Source organism: Lagenorhynchus albirostris, chromosome 10 (genome assembly GCF_949774975.1).
Source record: "Lagenorhynchus albirostris chromosome 10, mLagAlb1.1, whole genome shotgun sequence".
NCBI classification, from domain to species: Eukaryota; Metazoa; Chordata; class Mammalia; order Artiodactyla; family Delphinidae; genus Lagenorhynchus; species Lagenorhynchus albirostris.
Window position 1 is genome coordinate 71,277,199 of NC_083104.1, and position 18,615 is coordinate 71,295,813.

At 46.9% G+C, this 18,615-nt stretch overlaps 1 protein-coding gene across 18 annotated transcripts in view; it reads right to left on the bottom strand.

Annotated features, from left to right (window-relative positions):
• Positions 1-18,615, bottom strand: part of TRERF1 (transcriptional regulating factor 1) — a 572,147-nt gene that overhangs the window by 88,262 nt on the left and 465,270 nt on the right. Inside the window, exon 1 of one of the 18 annotated variants that reach the window (XM_060162914.1) lies at positions 14,347-14,372. The exons of the other annotated variants lie outside the window; for them this stretch is intronic. The gene's annotated coding sequence lies outside the window, so the exon portion shown is untranslated. Of the gene's footprint in view, positions 1-14,346; positions 14,373-18,615 lie in introns of those variants that run through there. 18 annotated transcript variants of the gene reach the window in all.

Sequence of the window (18,615 nt, forward strand, 5' to 3'; positions counted from 1 at the left end):
AACCTGCAGCAGCCACGTCAGAGCCAGCAGCTCCCTCCACCCTGTGGAGCTAGATAAAGGTTCTTCTCGCCCGAGAACGGACCTGAGTCCCTGGGCAAGGATGCAGGGTTCCCACCACCGTTAAGTAAAAGTACACCCCCATTCCAACTGGCACAAGGGATGGGAAAAAATCACAAGATCCAAAGCGGGCCCTGCTACTGACTTTAGCCTCCATGGGAGGAAAATGTAAGAGCCTCCAAGGGCCACATGGGCCCCTCCAGTGCTTACTTAACGTGAGGAGGAAATTGCCCCACAGACACCCACCAACGGATGCAGAGACACGGAGGCCAAGGGCAGTGACGAATCCCAACGGCCACATCCGACCACCTCCGGGCCATAAGGAAATGGAGTATTTCAAGGATACAGCGAAGATATTTTTTCTTTGGGGTCGGTAGTCCCAGATGGGCTTTCAGCTGGGACCACTAAAAAGATAAACGAAACAAAACGACTATACGGACACATGTAGCTCAAAGAGATGTGTGTGTGCGTGTCTGTGTGTGTGCGTGCACTCAAAGGGGTGTATACACACACATACATATGAACGTGTGTGTGATACACGAGCCAAGAAGCCCCGAAGGCATAAATGTGGAAATCTAAAAATAAAACGAAGAAAACTTCGGAAGAGCAAGTGGAACCCAACGATTTGAAGGCGGTTGAGTCATGGGGGGTTACAGCAAGCCTCAGACAGAGAGCCCAGGAGACCTGGTGGCAGCAATCACTTAACACACTCATTCCTTCCAGAACAGTGATCTCAGCAACTTCCACCATTACTACCCCCTTTCAACTTTTAAAGCAACTCAAGTCCCAACTCTAATATTCTCAACGATTATATTATCTAACGATATTATACAGGCCCATCTCATGCATCACATCTCATTTCAAAAAAGAATTGCTTGGATGGGCCAAGGCATGGTGATGTCTTGACCTGGTTAGAAAAAAACGTCTCTTTGGGAATAAATCCTGTGCAGCAAATCCTCTAGCTAGACCCAAGCATTTAGAGTGGTCACTCTCTGTGCTAAAAATCGCTGGCTCTGTGCTGGCAGCAGGACAGACCTGAGACAGGCCAGTGAAGAAGGTCACGGCTCTGATGATGGCCTCAACTCCCTCACAGGAAAAGAGATTAAACCCTGAAACCCCACCCAGATAAGGGCCACAGGCCCAGCGGCACCGGAACCAAAAAGGTAAAATGGGAGGGCGGGAGCGCTCCCTCTGATATCTCAAAGCTGTGAGTGATTGATCCAGCCGTGGTAGCTGAATGGCATCAAGACACCCCATGTGTGCCTGAGTGACACATCGTGGGGGACAGGAACGGGCACGGGGGTTTCAGCCTGATAGAAGTCAGCGAGATGCTTCCACCTCTGGAGTCCTAACATCCGTAATGATGTGAATCTGACATGTTAGCGTCGGGACTGACCTTGCTGGATTGCTATTAGGCTACCTGGCTCACAGGCCATGGAAATGACTACAACTGCTGTGCCTTCTGCACAGCCAAACCAAGCATTTATGGGATCAGTTGGGAGGATTAAAAGCAGAGAGGACAGGATTGGGCAGGGTGGAGAGGGGGGCGGCACCAGGATTCAGAACTCTTGGCTCCCCTGGAAGTGGGAGCCCAGAGCCCAGAAGCCCTGCTCCCAAGCGCTGGGGCCAGCACCAAGTCGATACTCCTTGATTCTACCAGGAGCTCGAGGCAGGGCAGCCCCCTGCTCACAAGTCACAGGCATGGGGAACAGCAATGATAACAGCCAACAACTCAATAGCATTTACAGTATACCAGGCACTCCTAGGTGCTTTACAGGTACTGACTCAATTCTCACCACAGCTCTACTGTGTCCATATTATTCTGCCCATTTTACAGATGAGGAAACTGAGGCACTAAGCGTTTAAGCAAGCAGAGTTGAACCCAGGAGATGCGGCTCCAGAGCCTGCGCTCACCAGGGATAGCCAGGGTCTGTGCTTCCACACAGCTCTGGATTAAACAGTCAACATGCGTGTGCACGGGGAGTGACATTCATCGAATGCCGGCGAGCGTGAGTGCCATCCTGAGGCACTTTCACATGCTTGAACTCTGGGATTCTCTCTCCTCCACTCTCCTCCCCAACTTCCCTGCAAGCCTGGTTACCACCTGATCCAACTCCAACTCAACCATCACTTCCTCAAGGAAACTCTGGCTCCCTCTCCACTAGGTTATTCATTGACAAGACTCCCTCTACTCAATCTTTTATCGCTGTCCATGGCTCCACGTTATTTGGTTGTCTGTTTACTTAACGAAGGTTTCTCTCCCTGGCTAGACTCTAAGCCAACGCTGTCCAGTAGAACTTTCTGCAATAGTGGAAATATTTAATATTTGTGCTGTCCAATGTGGTAGCCGTAGCTATGTGTGGCTGTTGAGCATTTGAAATCTGGTTGAGGGCTGAGATCCCTGCTTCCTGGACCAGCAGCATCATCATCACCTGGCAGCTAAGAAGAAGTGCAGACACTTTGCTGCACAGCAGAAACTAACACAACATTGTAAGGCAACTATACTCCAATAAAACTTAATAAAATAAATTTTCCACTCCCCCCCCGCACCCAAAAAAGAAGTACGTGGGCTTCCCTGGTGGCGCAGTGGTTGAGAGTCCGCCTGCTGATACAGGGGACATGGGTTCGTGCCCTGGTCTGGGAAGATCCCACATGCCGCGGAGCGGCTGGGCCCGTGAGCCATGGCCGCTGAGCCTGCGCGTCCGGAGCCTGTGCTCCGCAACGGGAGAGGCCACCACAGTGAGAGGCCCGCATACTGCAAAAAAAAAAAAAAAAAAAAGAAGAAGTACAGTCTCAGGCCTCACCCCAGACCTCCTGAATCAGAATCTGCCCTTTAACAAGAACCCCAGGTGATTCACGTGCACGTGGAAGTTTGAGAGGCCCTGCTCTAGAGTACTAGAGGGAGAGCGAGAAGTTGCATTTAAACCAGCCGACTTCCATTTTTTTGATCAAAGGCATCTGACTCACTGTTATGGGTGAGCGGCAGGCCCCTCAACAATAACCAAATGACCAAAAGCAGCAAGGGCCACAGATCAGAGAGCTGGTCTCTACTGAGCACCGTGGGGAAAGAAGCGTCACCACATGGCACCCATACAGGAAAGAGGAAAGAAACTGGGCAGTGCTCTGACAAGACTGGGATTCTGTGAGGCAATGAGAAAAACAGACCTGGGCCACAGGGATGTGAATAGAGGGTGCAGCCATGCACACACGTGTGCACACATGCACATGTACACAGGTGTGGAATTCAAAATGGTGCTGAAGGGGTATCAGTCTTTGAGCTACTAACAGAAGCTCAGTGTCCTAAGTTAAATGCGTCTATTCATTAAAATGGAATTTACAAAGAAATTAGCAAGCTCCACCATTAACCTTTGAAAAGCAGCTCTCTTGCTTCTGAGAATCATGGGCTGGAAACTGGAGCAAAGGTAGATCCACAATGGTGCCACCTTGCCTCTTCCCTCCCTATGCTCCATTCCCGCCTAGCAGGACTTCAGACGGCTTTCCCTGAATCCAGCCTGCAGGGCTGCACACACACTTTGGTGGTGATCAGCCTCGTTGCTGGAATGGGACCTACAAGATGCCCTTCCACACCATAACACGCTTGTACTGTACTACCATTCACGTGTAGGAAACTCCTAGGAGCATCTGTTTTTTTTGTGGTGATGATTCAACACATATTTGTTTTTATTTTTATTTGTTCACAGCTGGTCTACGCCCAACGGCTGGCTGGATAACCCTCCAGCCATTCCTAACCCCTCTTGCCCACCTCTACTACCAAGGCTGGAAAAGCTTACTAATCCCTTCACAGCCTCCCTTGCAGCTTTGGGGCAACCACATCTTACTCCCAGAACTGATAAGACAAGAAGTCAAAACACTAAGGAGGGCAAAGCAGAGAAACTGAAAACACTCCTGTCCTTGACGTCATTGTGGAACTGCCAGATCAACACCAGACAACCACTGAGTTCACCCCAACTTCTTGTTTTATGAGAGGATGTGTTACTCAGACCACGATTCATTTGCTTTTCTGTTACTCATAGCCAAAAGCATGCCTGTGGTCTTTTCCTATCCCCAACTCCTCTCCCCCCCATATGCTTCACCTCTTTGCCCACTTACTATTTCCATCTAGTTTTTGCACCAGCCCCCAGACTGCTCCATTTTCCCTTATTCTTTTCCTATTCACATCCTCCACTCCCAGCCCATAATATAACAGGCTCAGATGCCCAACCTCCATTTCTGAAAGGTCAAGTCTGAACGTCCAGTTGTTGGTCCTCATGCAGCAACCTCTTCTGATCTCTGGCAACTTTAGCCTAGCTACAAATTTTACCCAAACGTGAAAGAACAATGAGCAAATTCCATTATTATGTTCCTTTACTTCTTGGGTTACTGTTATGAGCTAATAAAGGTATGTAAGGATATTTCTCAAGTGCATTTATATTGAACAAATCTTGAATTTCATAACAGGTATGCAGACTCAGCCAGCTCATCCAGGCTGACACACCAACTAAGACAGAAGGCCTTGAATAAGGAACATCTGAGAGCAGATGTGTAAACAGAAACACAATGTATGAACTAGCCCAGTGCTCTTCCTAACACACACTGATGTCATCTGGACGCTACTTGGCTGGGCCCTGCAGCCTCCCTCCAGCACTTATCTGGATATGTGATTAGGAAAAATATATTTTAATTTTGATTAAGCTTAAGATTTCCATCTTTCAGTTTACTACTTAATGCACATTCAAACCGACATGTTTTCTGCAACTATGGACACGCCTCAGCCTCCTTCAGGTGGCGAAGCGCTGAAAGGCAGGAACCGGGTCCAAATGGCACTGCGTCCTTCCACGCTGCACCCACCCGGGGCCAGGTCTGATCCCATCCCCCAAAACAACAGCAACCAAGTCAGAATTAGAAATTCTATGGCAGTTGCCAGTCACAACCAGACAGCCATTTCTTACCTGTACCTGCTACAGAAATGAGTCACAGTTTCAGGGCTCCCTCATCTCAAGAATGATTCACAATTTTTTGTGACTCAGACACACCACCCCATTCCTGCTCTAGTTCATCAGGAGTGTGGAGTGAAAGCTTCAAGGGATGGACAAGTACCCCAAGAGTAACCTGGGTGGGGGGCAGGCAGGCAGACCAGAGAGGGATGGGGGTTCACCAGGGTCATCACACAAGGTTGAGCGTATTCTCCAACTGCAATGCTTGATCTGCCCAAACAGGAATCTTGCTACCACGTTCAGATGTATTCATCAGCACGCAGACTGATCTATTTGTTCTTTTACAGCGGGTATTTTCCCCCTTCCTTAGCTTTGTTTCTTCTTCACATACCACACAAAAAGCTTCATAAGGGTCACCTTTCCCCAGCCATAAATATGAGCAAGAAAGAAAACTCTCTTATCAGATCGCATTAAATTAACATTTTGAAGATTCTTCTGAAATGATCAATTTCTTTCTGGAACTTTCTCTGACGAGTACATCACTCTGTCATAACAGAGCCAGCTGACTGGTGTTTAAAGCAGAATCTTTATGCACTGAGCACTTGCTTATGGGTGCTGGGAAATTGCTCAGAACCGATCACCCCAAGGCCCCTGCAGGTTCTAAGGTGCTGAGGGCCCATGGGCGGTGACTGGCTCCCAAGGAGTACCCCGCTTGTGTGCAGGAGTGAGCCCAGCCCGGTGGCTTCCCATCACATCCTTCCAGATTTGGCTACGGGACTTTCATGACCCCAAATCATTTACCAGCAGAGCAGGGGGTGGAAAGAACAAGAGGCTTTATAGATAGAAAGCTCTGGGCATGAACTCAGCTTTGTGTGACCCCAGGCATCTTACTTAACTTCTCCAAGCCTCATTTTCTCATCTGTAAGTTAACACCTGCCCTACAGGGCTGTTTTAAGAAACACAAAGAGTGCGGGAAGTTTCTGGCCCAGCGGGGATGCTCAACACTCCTCGATTACCAATAATTTTCCTCCTTATCACCATAGCGAGGATGCTCCAGAAACACACTCACTCACCTATGTGATGCAGAATCACTTAAGTGCAGGTACTGCCTGGTCTGTGTGTGGTCAGGGTTTTCATTCTCTGGCACGTCCGTGGGTCTGCCTTAGATTCTAAGGCCCCAGGGATGGGAGCGGAGTGAGGGCAGGGCAAGGTCTGGATAATGTAGCAGAAGAAGGCACGTTCCCTTCGGAGATGAGGTGCCTGTTACTCTTCTGGGAGATGTGGTTTACCATCACAATTCAGTGGGTTAGCCAGCTATCTGAATGATGCAGAGGCCCCAGATCTAACCCTGACTCAGCTACTTCTTCCAAAGCCGTGGAGCCCACACCCCTTCCACAGCCAGCTGTCTGATGAATAAAATGATCACCAGTCACAAAAAGCAAGTTACAACAACCTCCTGGCACTACCAGAAGCAAATGAAACATCTGTTCCTCAATCCATCTTGGACGTAATGGGGATAGGAGTTTCAACTTTATTTGTAGGAAGGATGGCATTGAAGTGTTCAATATCAATTCATATGCCAACACCCCTCTTTCCTGCAACCCCAGGCTTTCGTAATTATTAGTGGAGCCATCTGCTCAGACAAATGAAATGTGCAATCTCCTGTACATATAATTAGTGAAGTCATTTTAATTAATTAAACAAATTAATTAATTGCAAGGAGAGTGCAACCATATCTTAGGAACTGCATCCAACTCATTTATTCTGCATGTGTCTAGTGGGCTCCTACTGAGGGCAGAGCCCCACACTCGTGCTCTGAGAAGATGAAGATGCTCCTGGCATCTTCACCATCAGTAGAGATGGAACCCAATATGTAGTCGCCGATGACCATCCATTCTGCTGAGGGTGACCAATTCATCCTGGTTTTACTGGGATTGTCTCGGAGTCAAAGTTCAGGTCGGGAGAACCCCGCTGATCCCAAGCAAACCAGGTCATCCTGCTTCTACTTGACCTGAGTCCAAGTTCATCACTGGACACTTACCACTGGAAAGACAATGGCTAATATTGGGCATCCTGCAACATGGCCCCCTGCCATAGCAGACACTGCTAATCGATTAACGAGCTCCTACTTGCTTCCAGACTGAGCCAGCTCCAAAGCCATCTCACCTTTGCTCCAGGCAGCCACTATTAATCACCCTGAATAGGAGGGTCAGAAAATTAATTTTCCATCTATGCCCTAGAATCATAGAAGCTCTAGGCCAGCAAAGACTTTTGAAGTCTAGTAATCACTCATCCAGAACTTAAATCCCCTCTAGAGTATCCTCCACAAGTAACCAGCCAGCCTCTCCTTATATACTTCTAATGACGGGGAACTCACTACCTCTTAAAGCAACTCTTCCTATCTTCAATAGTTTTGGCTGCCAAACTCCTTCCTTAAATTACTAAAGTGTCTCTCTTATCAGTCTCTTTTTGGGGACCACATTATGGTGCTTCAAATAATGAAACACAGTTACTAAATTCCTCCCAAGTCTTCCCTTTTCCAGGCCCAAGTTCCTTATATGTTACTCACATGACTTGGTTTAAAGTTGGAGTGCTGTCCCAGTCTTACAACAACCCACCTAAGCCCCTCTTGGGGTGTGGTACCCAAGGATGCCCCCCATGCCAGTTACCTTGCTCCTGGCAGATTCTCTACTCTGCTATAGCACCTGGCAGCTCCACCAGGCACTGGCTCATACCAACACCCTGACGCCGTTTCTGAACACGCTACTGTTGAGCCACAGCTCCATCCATCTGCCACAGGGCTTCCCGGGAGCTTAGCAGTCCCGCGACAGGAGAAACCCCATGAGATGGTAAGAAAATATCGTATAAATTACCGACTGCCAATTTCCCGGTTACAAACAACTTGCTCTAAAGGTCTGCTTAAAAGTAATTGTTCAGAATCTTGACAGCATGTAGCCACAGAAACCATATTTTAAATGATGGTTAGACTCCCAGGCCAGCCCACAAAAGCCTTCTGAACTCATAATGTACCTGCAGCATAAAACTAACAGTGCTATTTTAACTCCACGCAGCCACCATTTCTATTATGGTTTCCACGGTAACACACTCTGCGCTCCATTTCAGAGAACCAGACACAAAGTAAACCTGGTGCTGCATTTACTCTAGGTTGTCCCTGTGGGTGGCGGGGTGGATAGGGGTGTTGAACTCGGGAGAAATGACCCTAGTCACTGGCACCCCAGCTCCGTTCAGACCCACAGGTCCTTTACAGTGTGTGGTCCTAAAGGTCCAACGGCCTACACACATGAAGGCCTGTCAGGACCAGGTGAGCTGTGAGGCTGCTGCCCGGAGGCCATCGGGAAGGAGGCCAGTGATCGTGGTTACGGGGTTTGGTTGTGTTTGTGGTGCTGGTGCTTTTCAACCATCTCCCACAGACACAAGAACGGGGATGGTTCTCAAAATCAGAAATTTAAAACTAGCAAAGTCACTAATGATCGCGTCCCTCCCTAAGTCCTTAAGAGGGATAGTTACAAGCTGGTGTTTATGGCGATTGGAGGGGAGGGAGAAGAAGACGCATTGACACCGAATGGACAGCAGTGGGGATGCCGAGCAGAGCTCCTGAGTCTCAGTTCTTCCTTGTGGAAGTTCCACACCCTTCCTTCTTTCCGCCTTGACCAACCAGGCCACCCTCCCTCCCCGCCCCCCGCGACCCCGAGAGCTGCTTCTCTTCTGAGGAGACTATGCAGCAATCAGGAAGGTAGTGGCCATGTCTCTGGGGCATCTGCCTGAAACAGGAGCAGCTGCACCCACCTGGAGGAGGGCAGGTGTTTGCATGGACAGGGCTGGGCCTGGACCTGGAGACCCCGCCACCCACTAGTGCCCTGGACTTGCTAACTACGGAGGCCAACCTCCTCCAGCCTCAGCTTCCTCATCTCTACACTGAGCACAGTGTCCTCCTCGCAGGACTGTCGCAACTAATAAATGAAAGGCAATAATAATAACAACTGAACTATTTGGTAATAGGTCTTCTCAGCACTGCTCTCTATGCACTTGGATGAACTCATTTAAACTGTACGAGAACACTATTATTTCACAAAGGAGGAAACTGAGGCCCAGAGAGGGTGGGTTATGTGCCCCAAGTTGGGCAGCTAATAAGCAGCAGGACCAGGATAATAGATAAAAAGCTGCTTTGAAATTCTGTCATGTTACCTAAACAGTGGTCATTCTTATCGTTAATGACCGGCATAGGGCCCTGCCTGAATGCCCAAGTCTGGATTTTCCACCACAGGGGACCGGAGTGCGTCCTGCCCTGAGCTCCCAAGGCTCAGCTGGTGTCTCCTCCAGCCCCAACTATGGACCTCACCCTGGCAGCCTCTCAGTAGTGCACGCTGTTCGCTAAACATTATAGCCCCCGTGCTGGTTCAAAGGCCTCCCCCTCACCTGACCACCCTGTTTAAAACCACGAAATGCACCTTACCCCCCTCACTCCCTCTCACCTTCCTTATCTCATTTTTTCCCATAGCACTTATCACCTACTAACCTACTACATATCGTATTTATTTATTGCTGGTCTCCCCAACGAGACCATAGGTTCCAGGAGGGCAAGGAATTTGATCTCTTTTGTTCCACGCTTTACCCCCAGCACTGAGAACAGTGCTAGACACGTGGGCAGGCACTCGGTAAGTATCTGCTGAATGAATGACAAATTCATCTTTATTGACATAGCAAAAATGTCCATAACATTTTGTTAAGCAAAAGAGAGCAGGCCCCTAAATTTTATATAAAACGATCCCACCGGGGCTTCCCTGGTGGCAGAGTGGTTGAGGGTCCGCCTGCCGATGCAGGAGACACGGGTTCGTGCCCCGGTCTGGGAAGATCCCACATGCCGCGAAGCGGCTGGGCCCGTGAGCCATGGCCGCTAAGCCTGCACGTCCGGAACCTGTGCTCCGCAACGGGAGAGGCCAGGGCAGTGAGAGGTCCACGTACCGCAAAAAAAACAAAACAAAAAAACCCGATCCCACCTCTGTAAATATATCATGTGTGTGTCTGAGCACATGTGTGAAGACACAGAAAAAAAATCTAGAAAGATACACATGAAAATGTTCATTGTGACTGTTTCTAAGGAGTAGGAGTAAAAACAGTTTTAACTTCCTTCCAAATGTTTTACAAAGACCATGCATTATTCCTATATGTTTCTAAACCTATTTACAGTTGAAAACGAACACACTTGTGCACGCTTGTGGGCAGACACACAGCGAAGCATGCAACTAGTTATTAACGACTGAAGCAGGAGGTCAGGACTGGTGGCAGCACACAGCACCCACCTCCCAAATGGTGGGCCACACAGCATCCCCACTCATCCATCAGCAACGCCGGAAGAAATCACAGGATTAGGTCGACAGGGGCTGGCACTCGGCAGCCCCTCCTTCAGAACTCCTCCCAGATCCAACCCCACTTTCCTGCCTCTCTGGAGCAGTCTCAGAATTGTTTAATCCTGTGATCATTTGTAAATTACACCTGAAGGTTCCAGAACATGTAAAGCAAATCTAAGACATCAAGTGAGGTATTTTGCAACAAAAAAATTCACTTCGCAGTTAAAAAAAAAAAAAAAAGCCTCATTCTCTCATGCCTGTGTTAAAGAGGAAGTCAGGAGGGCTGAATTCCACCCAAGACCCTGGGCCTGGCTCGGGCACAGCCTCCGACGTGTTCTGCATACAGGGGCTCACAGGGCACCCACCCACGGACTCACACGCTCCGTCACACACAAATCACCGAGGCACTGACCACAACGACACGTGCAAAGTGAGGGCCAGCTGTGGGCCCGCCGCAAGGCCAGGTGCTGTGAGGTGGAAGGAAAGGCAACCTAAGATGAGACGTCTGCCTTCAAGGAAGGGCTAACACACGAGAAAGGCGGAAGAAAACAATCACCCTTAATGGAGCGGCACTTACTAGCCGAGTAGTAAGAGTTCTGAGAACAAAGCGGTAAGTGCGGGAAAGGAGGCTTCGGGGAAGAGGGCAGGCTGCACCCAGGCCTCGCTGAGAGCCGGGCCGTGGTGCGCCCACAAGAGAGGGGCTGAGGGCTGAGGCTGGGCCGAGGCAGGTGGGCCTCAGTGCCCGCCACACGCCCTGCCGCCTCCCCTGCCCTGACTTGCACGCAGAGCCTGCTGCTCTGAGCGCCGCATGTGTGCGGAGAGCCGCCCCCAGAGAGGGCACACGCTCCCCGAGCTACATGAGTTTTGCCTTGAAGTGACAGAAGCTTTCACAGCTCGGTTGATTTCAGGAGGCAAGTGGAGCCAGAGAGGAAGAGAAGGCAACACTTGCAGCTGTGTCCTGAGCCAGGGACTCTGGTCAACCCACAGTGATTCAGAAAACGGTCTGAAAGGCCTCTGAGATGCAGGCAAGTCTCATGGCTTAGCTTGAAAGAGCTGGGGTAGAAATAGCAGAGGTGGAAAGACAGAAAGAAAGGAAGAAAAAGGCCAAAGCAAGAACCTCAAAAAGGGAAAAGAAATCAAGAGAGCTGGCCAGGGTAGGGAAGGGAGCAAGTGGCATCTAAAGAGACCATCTGTCCTGGTTTGCCAAGGATGGAGGGGTGGCCCAGGACTCAGGACTTCCGGGACGAACACCAGGACAGCCCCAGGCAAACCGGGACGAGTTGGTCAGCCCAGTGGTAGCATGTCACTCGGGGATGCTAAGGGGTTGCTGACCCCTTGGTGCTCTCCCTCCCTCCTTCGTGGACCTGTCACTGCCCACTGGCACCCCCAGGGCAATGGGAAGGATAAGGAGGTCAACATACGGACGTGACCATGTGCCTCTCCTTCTAGCTTGAGTCCTCTCATCTCAACCATGCAAATGTCTGAAAGGGTTCAGGCAGCAGAGAAAATTCTTTACTGTTGTTAAAATAACACCTAGAATCACAGCCACTATCCTTTACTCAACTGTTTCTCAGGCATTGGGCTCACCAGCTGCCCAGCTGGGAGAAGACATGGCGCTCCGCCCTTAGGGAAATGCCACATCTGTACACGGAAATCAGAAGCAGCAGAGGGGCTGTCACACCCAGCTCCTGAACGCACCCCTGTCCAGTCTCCATCTCCCTCTGCCCTCTCAGAGCTTCATTTCCCATCTGCCTCCCCCGAAGGCAGGTCCTGAGGGGGTAGAATCCACTCACTCAACAAGGACTTACTGAGCATTTACTGTGTGACAGACACTGTTCGGGACAGTGGAGAACACAAAGAAGTTACGGTTCAGTGGTGGGGGGCAGGGTGGGGCTGGTGTAGAGAAGGGGAGAATCATTCAGTAGTCGACACTTAGTCACACTGCCCTTAACAGATGCCAAGAACTGTACTGGGGGAATAGAGACAAGTAACCAGACAACTGCAAAACCATTCTAAGTACAATGATGGGGATGTGGGGGCACCTACCCCAGTTACTGAACCAAATACCAACCCACCTCACTTTAGCCTGGAGGTAAGTGCTATGGAGAAGGAAGGGAGGGAGGGAGGAGGGGGAGGGAGGGAGGGAGTGGGAGGGAGGGGGGAGGGAGGGAAGGGGGAGGAAGAAGGAAAAGAAAGGAAAGAAAAGAAAGGAAGGGAGGGAGGGAGGGAGGGGGAGGGAGGGGGGAGGGAGGGAAGGGGGAGGAAGAAGGAAAAGAAAGGAAAGAAAAGAAAGGAAGGGAGGGAGGGAGGGAGGGGGAGGAAGAAGGAAAAGAAAGGAAAGAAAGAAAAGAAAGGAAGGAAGGAAGTGGGGAAGGAGGGGGGAGGGGAGGGAGGAGGAGGGAGGAGGGAGGGGGAGCGAGGGGGAGGGAGGGAAGGGAGAGGAAGAAGAAAAAGAAAGGAAAGAAAGGAAGGAAGGGAGGGAGGGAGGGAGGGAGGGGGAGGGAGAGAGGGAAGGGGGGAGGAAGAAAGGAAAGAAAGAAAAGAAAGGAAGGAAGGAGGGGAGAAAAGAAGGAAGGAAAAGTAAGGAAAAAAAGAAGAAAGGAAGGAAGATAGGGCAGGAAGACGAAGCACTGACCTGAAAGAGTGAACCAAATGATTCAGGAGATAAAACCATACATAAGACACAATTAGTGTACCACAAGATACAGGGCAAAGTGCTAACCTGGAATACAGACTTTTAGCACAAAGAGACACAGAGCTGGAGAAAGTCCACAGCTTCCCAGAGGAAGTACAAGTAAAACCTGAGATGAAAAACTGATGAGGGAGAGTTTGCCAGGCAGGGAGAAGACAATAGGCACTTGTGATTTTTCCCAAAAAATGAAAAAGCAAGTGTATGGTCGTTACTCAAAATGTTTCAAAATGGCACACCTACTCACAGGTCTCTGGTTTAAGTACTTGGGGACCTTGCCAATGGTGACTTCCACAAATGTAAGTTACATTTAAGTGGAAAGACAGGCATCAGATCTAATTTCAGCCGTCCGGGCTAAGGAGGCAGGGGATCGAAACATACTTAATTTTGTAATGCAGATCCATGTGCATGCTCCTACACACACACACACCCCTCAGCCCCTCTCTGTATGTCTATCCTCAAGTGATCCGAACTCCATCTTTCTGTTAGGAGAACTCCATAATTCAGGGAAAGGAAAACTGAATTATTAGGGACCATCTACAAATTAATAACTGGGAATCGACCACATTGTTGGTTTGCTGTGATGATATTCACACAGTATGAATAGAAAGGCCACGTGTGGTCTGATGGTGCAGTGGTTGGTCAATAAGAAGTTAACAACTATTGACTGACTGTCTATTTAATGAAGAGCCCTGAGTTGGTATGGGGGGGCGGGGGCGGTGAGGAGGAGACCGTGCACGGGATCAGTAGGACGAAGGCAGGATACAGTGAAAACAAATGGAAGACTCATAAGACACTGAGCCTGGTCCTAGCTCCACCACTGACAAGGCCCTGGGTGAGTTGATCCCACGGTGGACTTCACTTCCTCATCCGCAAACATGTACTACCTACCTACTTCTCATTTACTGAAGTGAGAAAACGTAAGCCTGAATGCTGGGAAAAGCAGAAGTCTATGCCTCTATAGTGTCGTGGGATTTGGAGGTGCCTCCCCAGCTTCCCTACCCTACTTTCCCAACAGTCCCCTGAGTCCCCCAGGCAGTCATCCATCCCATCCCCTCCACAAGGTACTGGTTCAGGAAAGCACAGGATCTAAGTCGAGCCAACCGGGGGCAACTAGACTCAATGACAAGCCTTTGGCTGACCCATCAAGGAAGCTTTTTCTCCCACTGGATGAGAACAGGAGCCTGGGCTGACATCTTGGGGGCAGAAGGGGAGGTCATGCCTGAGAAAGGAACTAGCAATGAAGGAGAGAAACTGTGTCTGAGGCACCTCATTTGAGCCTTTGAGAAAGCCTCACCTGACGCCAGGATGGGCACTCCATCACATCAGCCAATGCATCTTCTGTTTTTGCTTAAACCAGTTTGGACTGGCTTTCAGTTACTCTGTCACCTAACTGACATAAAATGAGAGAAAATATGGCTAATCAATGTTATAAACCTCTCTAGTCCCTCAGCAAATCCATAAACTATCCGGGATTCGCTTCCTACCTAGTGTCCTCTGTCCTCCTGAGGGGGTGAACACATTAAGGGGGTCACTCAAGGAACAAAAAGAAGAAAGGCAATCATAAGCAGTTGAGTCTTCAGTGATTACTGGGCCTGCCTTTGTTTGCTTCCTGTCCTCTGAGACCAGTGAGGGTCCTAGTGATGGAAGAGATAGAAGGGGGAAAAAACCCCTCCATGATAAGCTGAAGAATCAGTTTCCATCTCAGCTCTACTTTTGCAGGCTTCTTCCTGATGTTTACTTATTCTCTTTCATGGTAACCACTGAAGAGCCCAGAGGAACAATACAGGTATCCCACTGATTTATTTTATATCTTAAAAAATTACACAGGGCCTGCAGTACCGAGCTCATGTTCAGATTAAGTTTGCTGGAAATCTAATTTGGGATGAGTAATTTAATTTAGCTACTACAATTAAAAGTGGCGCAGTATTTGTGTTTTAGAGGAAAACCGTATTAGATTCATGTAATCTTATTAGGTGAATATCACATTTAGATCACATTATATCTGGAACAGACATATACTGAATTGATTTCTTTCATAAATCACTCGAAAGACCAAAAGAGACTAACCTTCTCCCCGGTCCCCACCCACCCACCTGACACAGGTCAGAGCAGGTGGTAAATGTAAAAGAGGCCTCGTGGAGAACCCCGCTGCAAAGTCCTGGAATTCATGCACCCAGAACACCACCTACAACAAACTCTTGCATTTTGCAGTGGAGTATACTGAGGCATTGATGGACAAGAGACTTGCACAGGGTCGCAGTCAGTGAGTGGCAGAGCCGGGACTACAGCTCAGCTCCCTGACCCCTAGTCTGGGTCCCTGCCACTCTACTACATGTGTTTTTAATAAGACCTAACATGAAAAACAGCCAGAGGGCCTTTGAGACTCCACTGCTACTCACTTAGCTAAAACCACAGAGTCGTCAGATACCATCTGACGTCTTCCTGCCTCTCCTAAGTATCCTGGGAAGATACAGAAGTAGGTCTCAGTATCTCCATGGGTGACTTAGACCAGCACCCCAAAGCCTTCTTGTCAAGTCCATTTTCTTGATGACTACTTTCAACCCCCTGACTCCCAGATAACTAAAATTCACATTAAGAACATTCAAACCATATGATGGGTCAGAAGAAAAGAATCTGCATTGCTTTTTTTAAATGGTATTAATCTCAGCAGTACTGCTAACTGGGCATATTCAGCGGGTGTGATATCACACATCAGGGTTCCAAGTATAGAGTTTAATCCAAAAAAATTAGGTTATGAAGCAAAATCGAGGCAAGGAGAAGTTAGATAAAAATATTTGTAACGTATGACAAGTTAACACATACTGCATAAAAATCTCTTATCAGTGACTGAAAAAAGATGGAACACTGCAAAATAAAAATGAAAAAGGATGCAAAGAGGCAATTCACATACACACACACAAAGATTACCAATGGCCTCATGAAAAAATGTTCACACCTATTACTAAGCAAAGCTTTCAAATTCAAACAATGCAATACTGTTCTCAACAAATTGGCAAAAACCAAAACCCAAGTATAATGCCTAGGACAGTCAAGGGTGCTCTGAAATAAGAATCCTCAAACACCACTGACGAGAGTGTAAATTAGTCCACATCTCTGAAGGCCCATCTGGTAAGATGTATCACCAGCCTTAACACTAAGCAAGTATCTTCCCTGAGGAAATGATCAGAGGAATATTCAAAGATATACGTACAAGGGCAGTTACAGCAGCACTATTCATAATAACAAAAATCTAGAAAAACCTAACTACTATATAGAAAAATGGCAAAATGAATTATGATATTATCAATACAAGGAATAATATGTAGACATTAAAACTCATGTTTTTGAAAACTTTAAAGACACAGGGGAATGCTCACAAAATGATGCTAAAATTCAACACCCTTAATAGGATAATTCCATTTTGTAAAGAAAATATATATCACATATTTTATATGCATTATAAATGCAATATATATTTATATGTGTATAATATATACTTATATGCATTATAAATGCAAATTTATTGCACTATAAGTGCGATAAATGGTGGCAGGTTCAGCTAAATATCCAACAAATATTCACACTCCTTTTCAGAGTGTAGAGTTTTCACTGGAAAGTGGCTGCCCAGCCAAGGACTTCATTTCCCAGCATCCCTTGTATCCCCATGGCACCATGTTACTATTCCCACCAATGGAATACAGACAGAAGTGATGTGCAGCACCTCCAGGCTAAGGTGATTAGAAAGTGATGTGCCTTCTCCGTGCTTTCTTCCTCCATCTGCCAACTAGATGCAGAGGACCCCAAAGCCCTAGGGAATGAAAGAGCCATAAGATGGAATGAGCCTGGGCCTCTGAATCACTCATTGGAGGGCTGACCACCAATCAGGAGCACCTATGTTGGACTGAGTAAAAAATAAACCTCTACTGTGTTAAGTTATAATTTGGAGTTTTAATTGTTTCTTCAGTAAGTGTTACTCTAACTAATACACACATATAGAAAAATTACTGAAAGGTAAACTACCAAATTTAATCTGATGCACTGTACGACAAAGTATAAGGTAAATTATTTTCAAAAGTGTATTCTTTCCACCACAAACATGTCTTATTTTATAACCAATAAAAATATTAAAAAATAGGGGGCTTCCCTGGTGGTGCAGTGATTGAGAGTCCGCCTGCCGATGCAGGGGATACGGGTTCATGCCCCGGTCCGGGAGGATCCCACGTGCCGCGGAGCGACTGGGCCCATGAGCCATGGCCGCTGAGCCGGCATGTCTGGAGCCTGTGCTCCACAATGGGAGAGGCCACAACAGTGAGAGGTCCACGTACCGCCATAAAAAAAAAAAAGAAAAAAAAAAAAGGGACTTCCCTGAAGGTCCAGCAGTTAAGACGCCATGCTTCCACTGCAGGGGACAAGGGTCCTATCCCTGGCCGGGGAACTAAGATCCTGCATGCCGTGAGGTGTGGCCCCCCCAAAAAATATATTAAAATAAAAAAGCAGACTTTAGAGGGCAATGCTATATAATGAAAACTCTCAATAAAGTACTGAATAAGGTTACAAAAATTAAAATGTAGAAAATTATAAAGACTCAAAGAAAAGAAATCTAGATGTATAACATTTAAAAATCTACTAAAACAATTCCAGACAAATGATTGTTCAAAAATGATCCAAAGTTAAATGAAAACAAACTAGGAAATACTGCAATTTATACAATATATGAATTATTAGTAACCTTTAATATGTAAAGAGCACTTATGAAACAAGTGAGGGATACATACAATAACTGGGGGGAAAGATATAAACACCTAGTCACAAAATAAAAAATACTAACATACACTTATAAAAAGACTTTCAAGCTCACTAATAACCAAATAAATGCAAATTAAGATCATCTTTATCCTTCTATCAGATTGGCAAATATTTAAAATATTGTGAATATAGCATTCAATGTGGCTGAAATTATGATGAAATGGAGGGAGTTCAAAATGGTATCATATTTTTAACAAATACTTGGGCATGATAGAAAAAAAGCCTTTAAAAAAGACTTTGTCTACATATTTGTCAAAAGAAGTAAACAAGTATGCAGAATCGCTTTAATGGGGAAAAAAGATGAAACAACTTAGATACCCATCTGTGAGGTACCTGTTAGATAAATAAATCATGGCGTGTGTGTGTATTCACATATTAGAATAATAGACATAATTTAAAATTATGATGAATATCTAAATGTACTGAAGTACAATGCCCACAATATAAAAAAGCAGTATACAAAACAATACAGATAGTATAATTTCTTAATTGCTTAAAAGTATATATGTATAAGAACTTACGTTGTAAGTGCATAAGGAAAAATACAGAAGGATTTTTATCAAAATGTTGTTCTCTCCAAGGGGTGGAACTATGGGTGACTTTCATTTCCTTTTTTATACTTTTCTATATTTTATGTTTTCAACCATGAAAATATATAAATTTTATTTCTATGATTTATTATGAAAAAAATAATAAACATATACAAAAGTAGCAAGAATATATTTACCCATTGCCCAGCTCCTATTATCACACATGG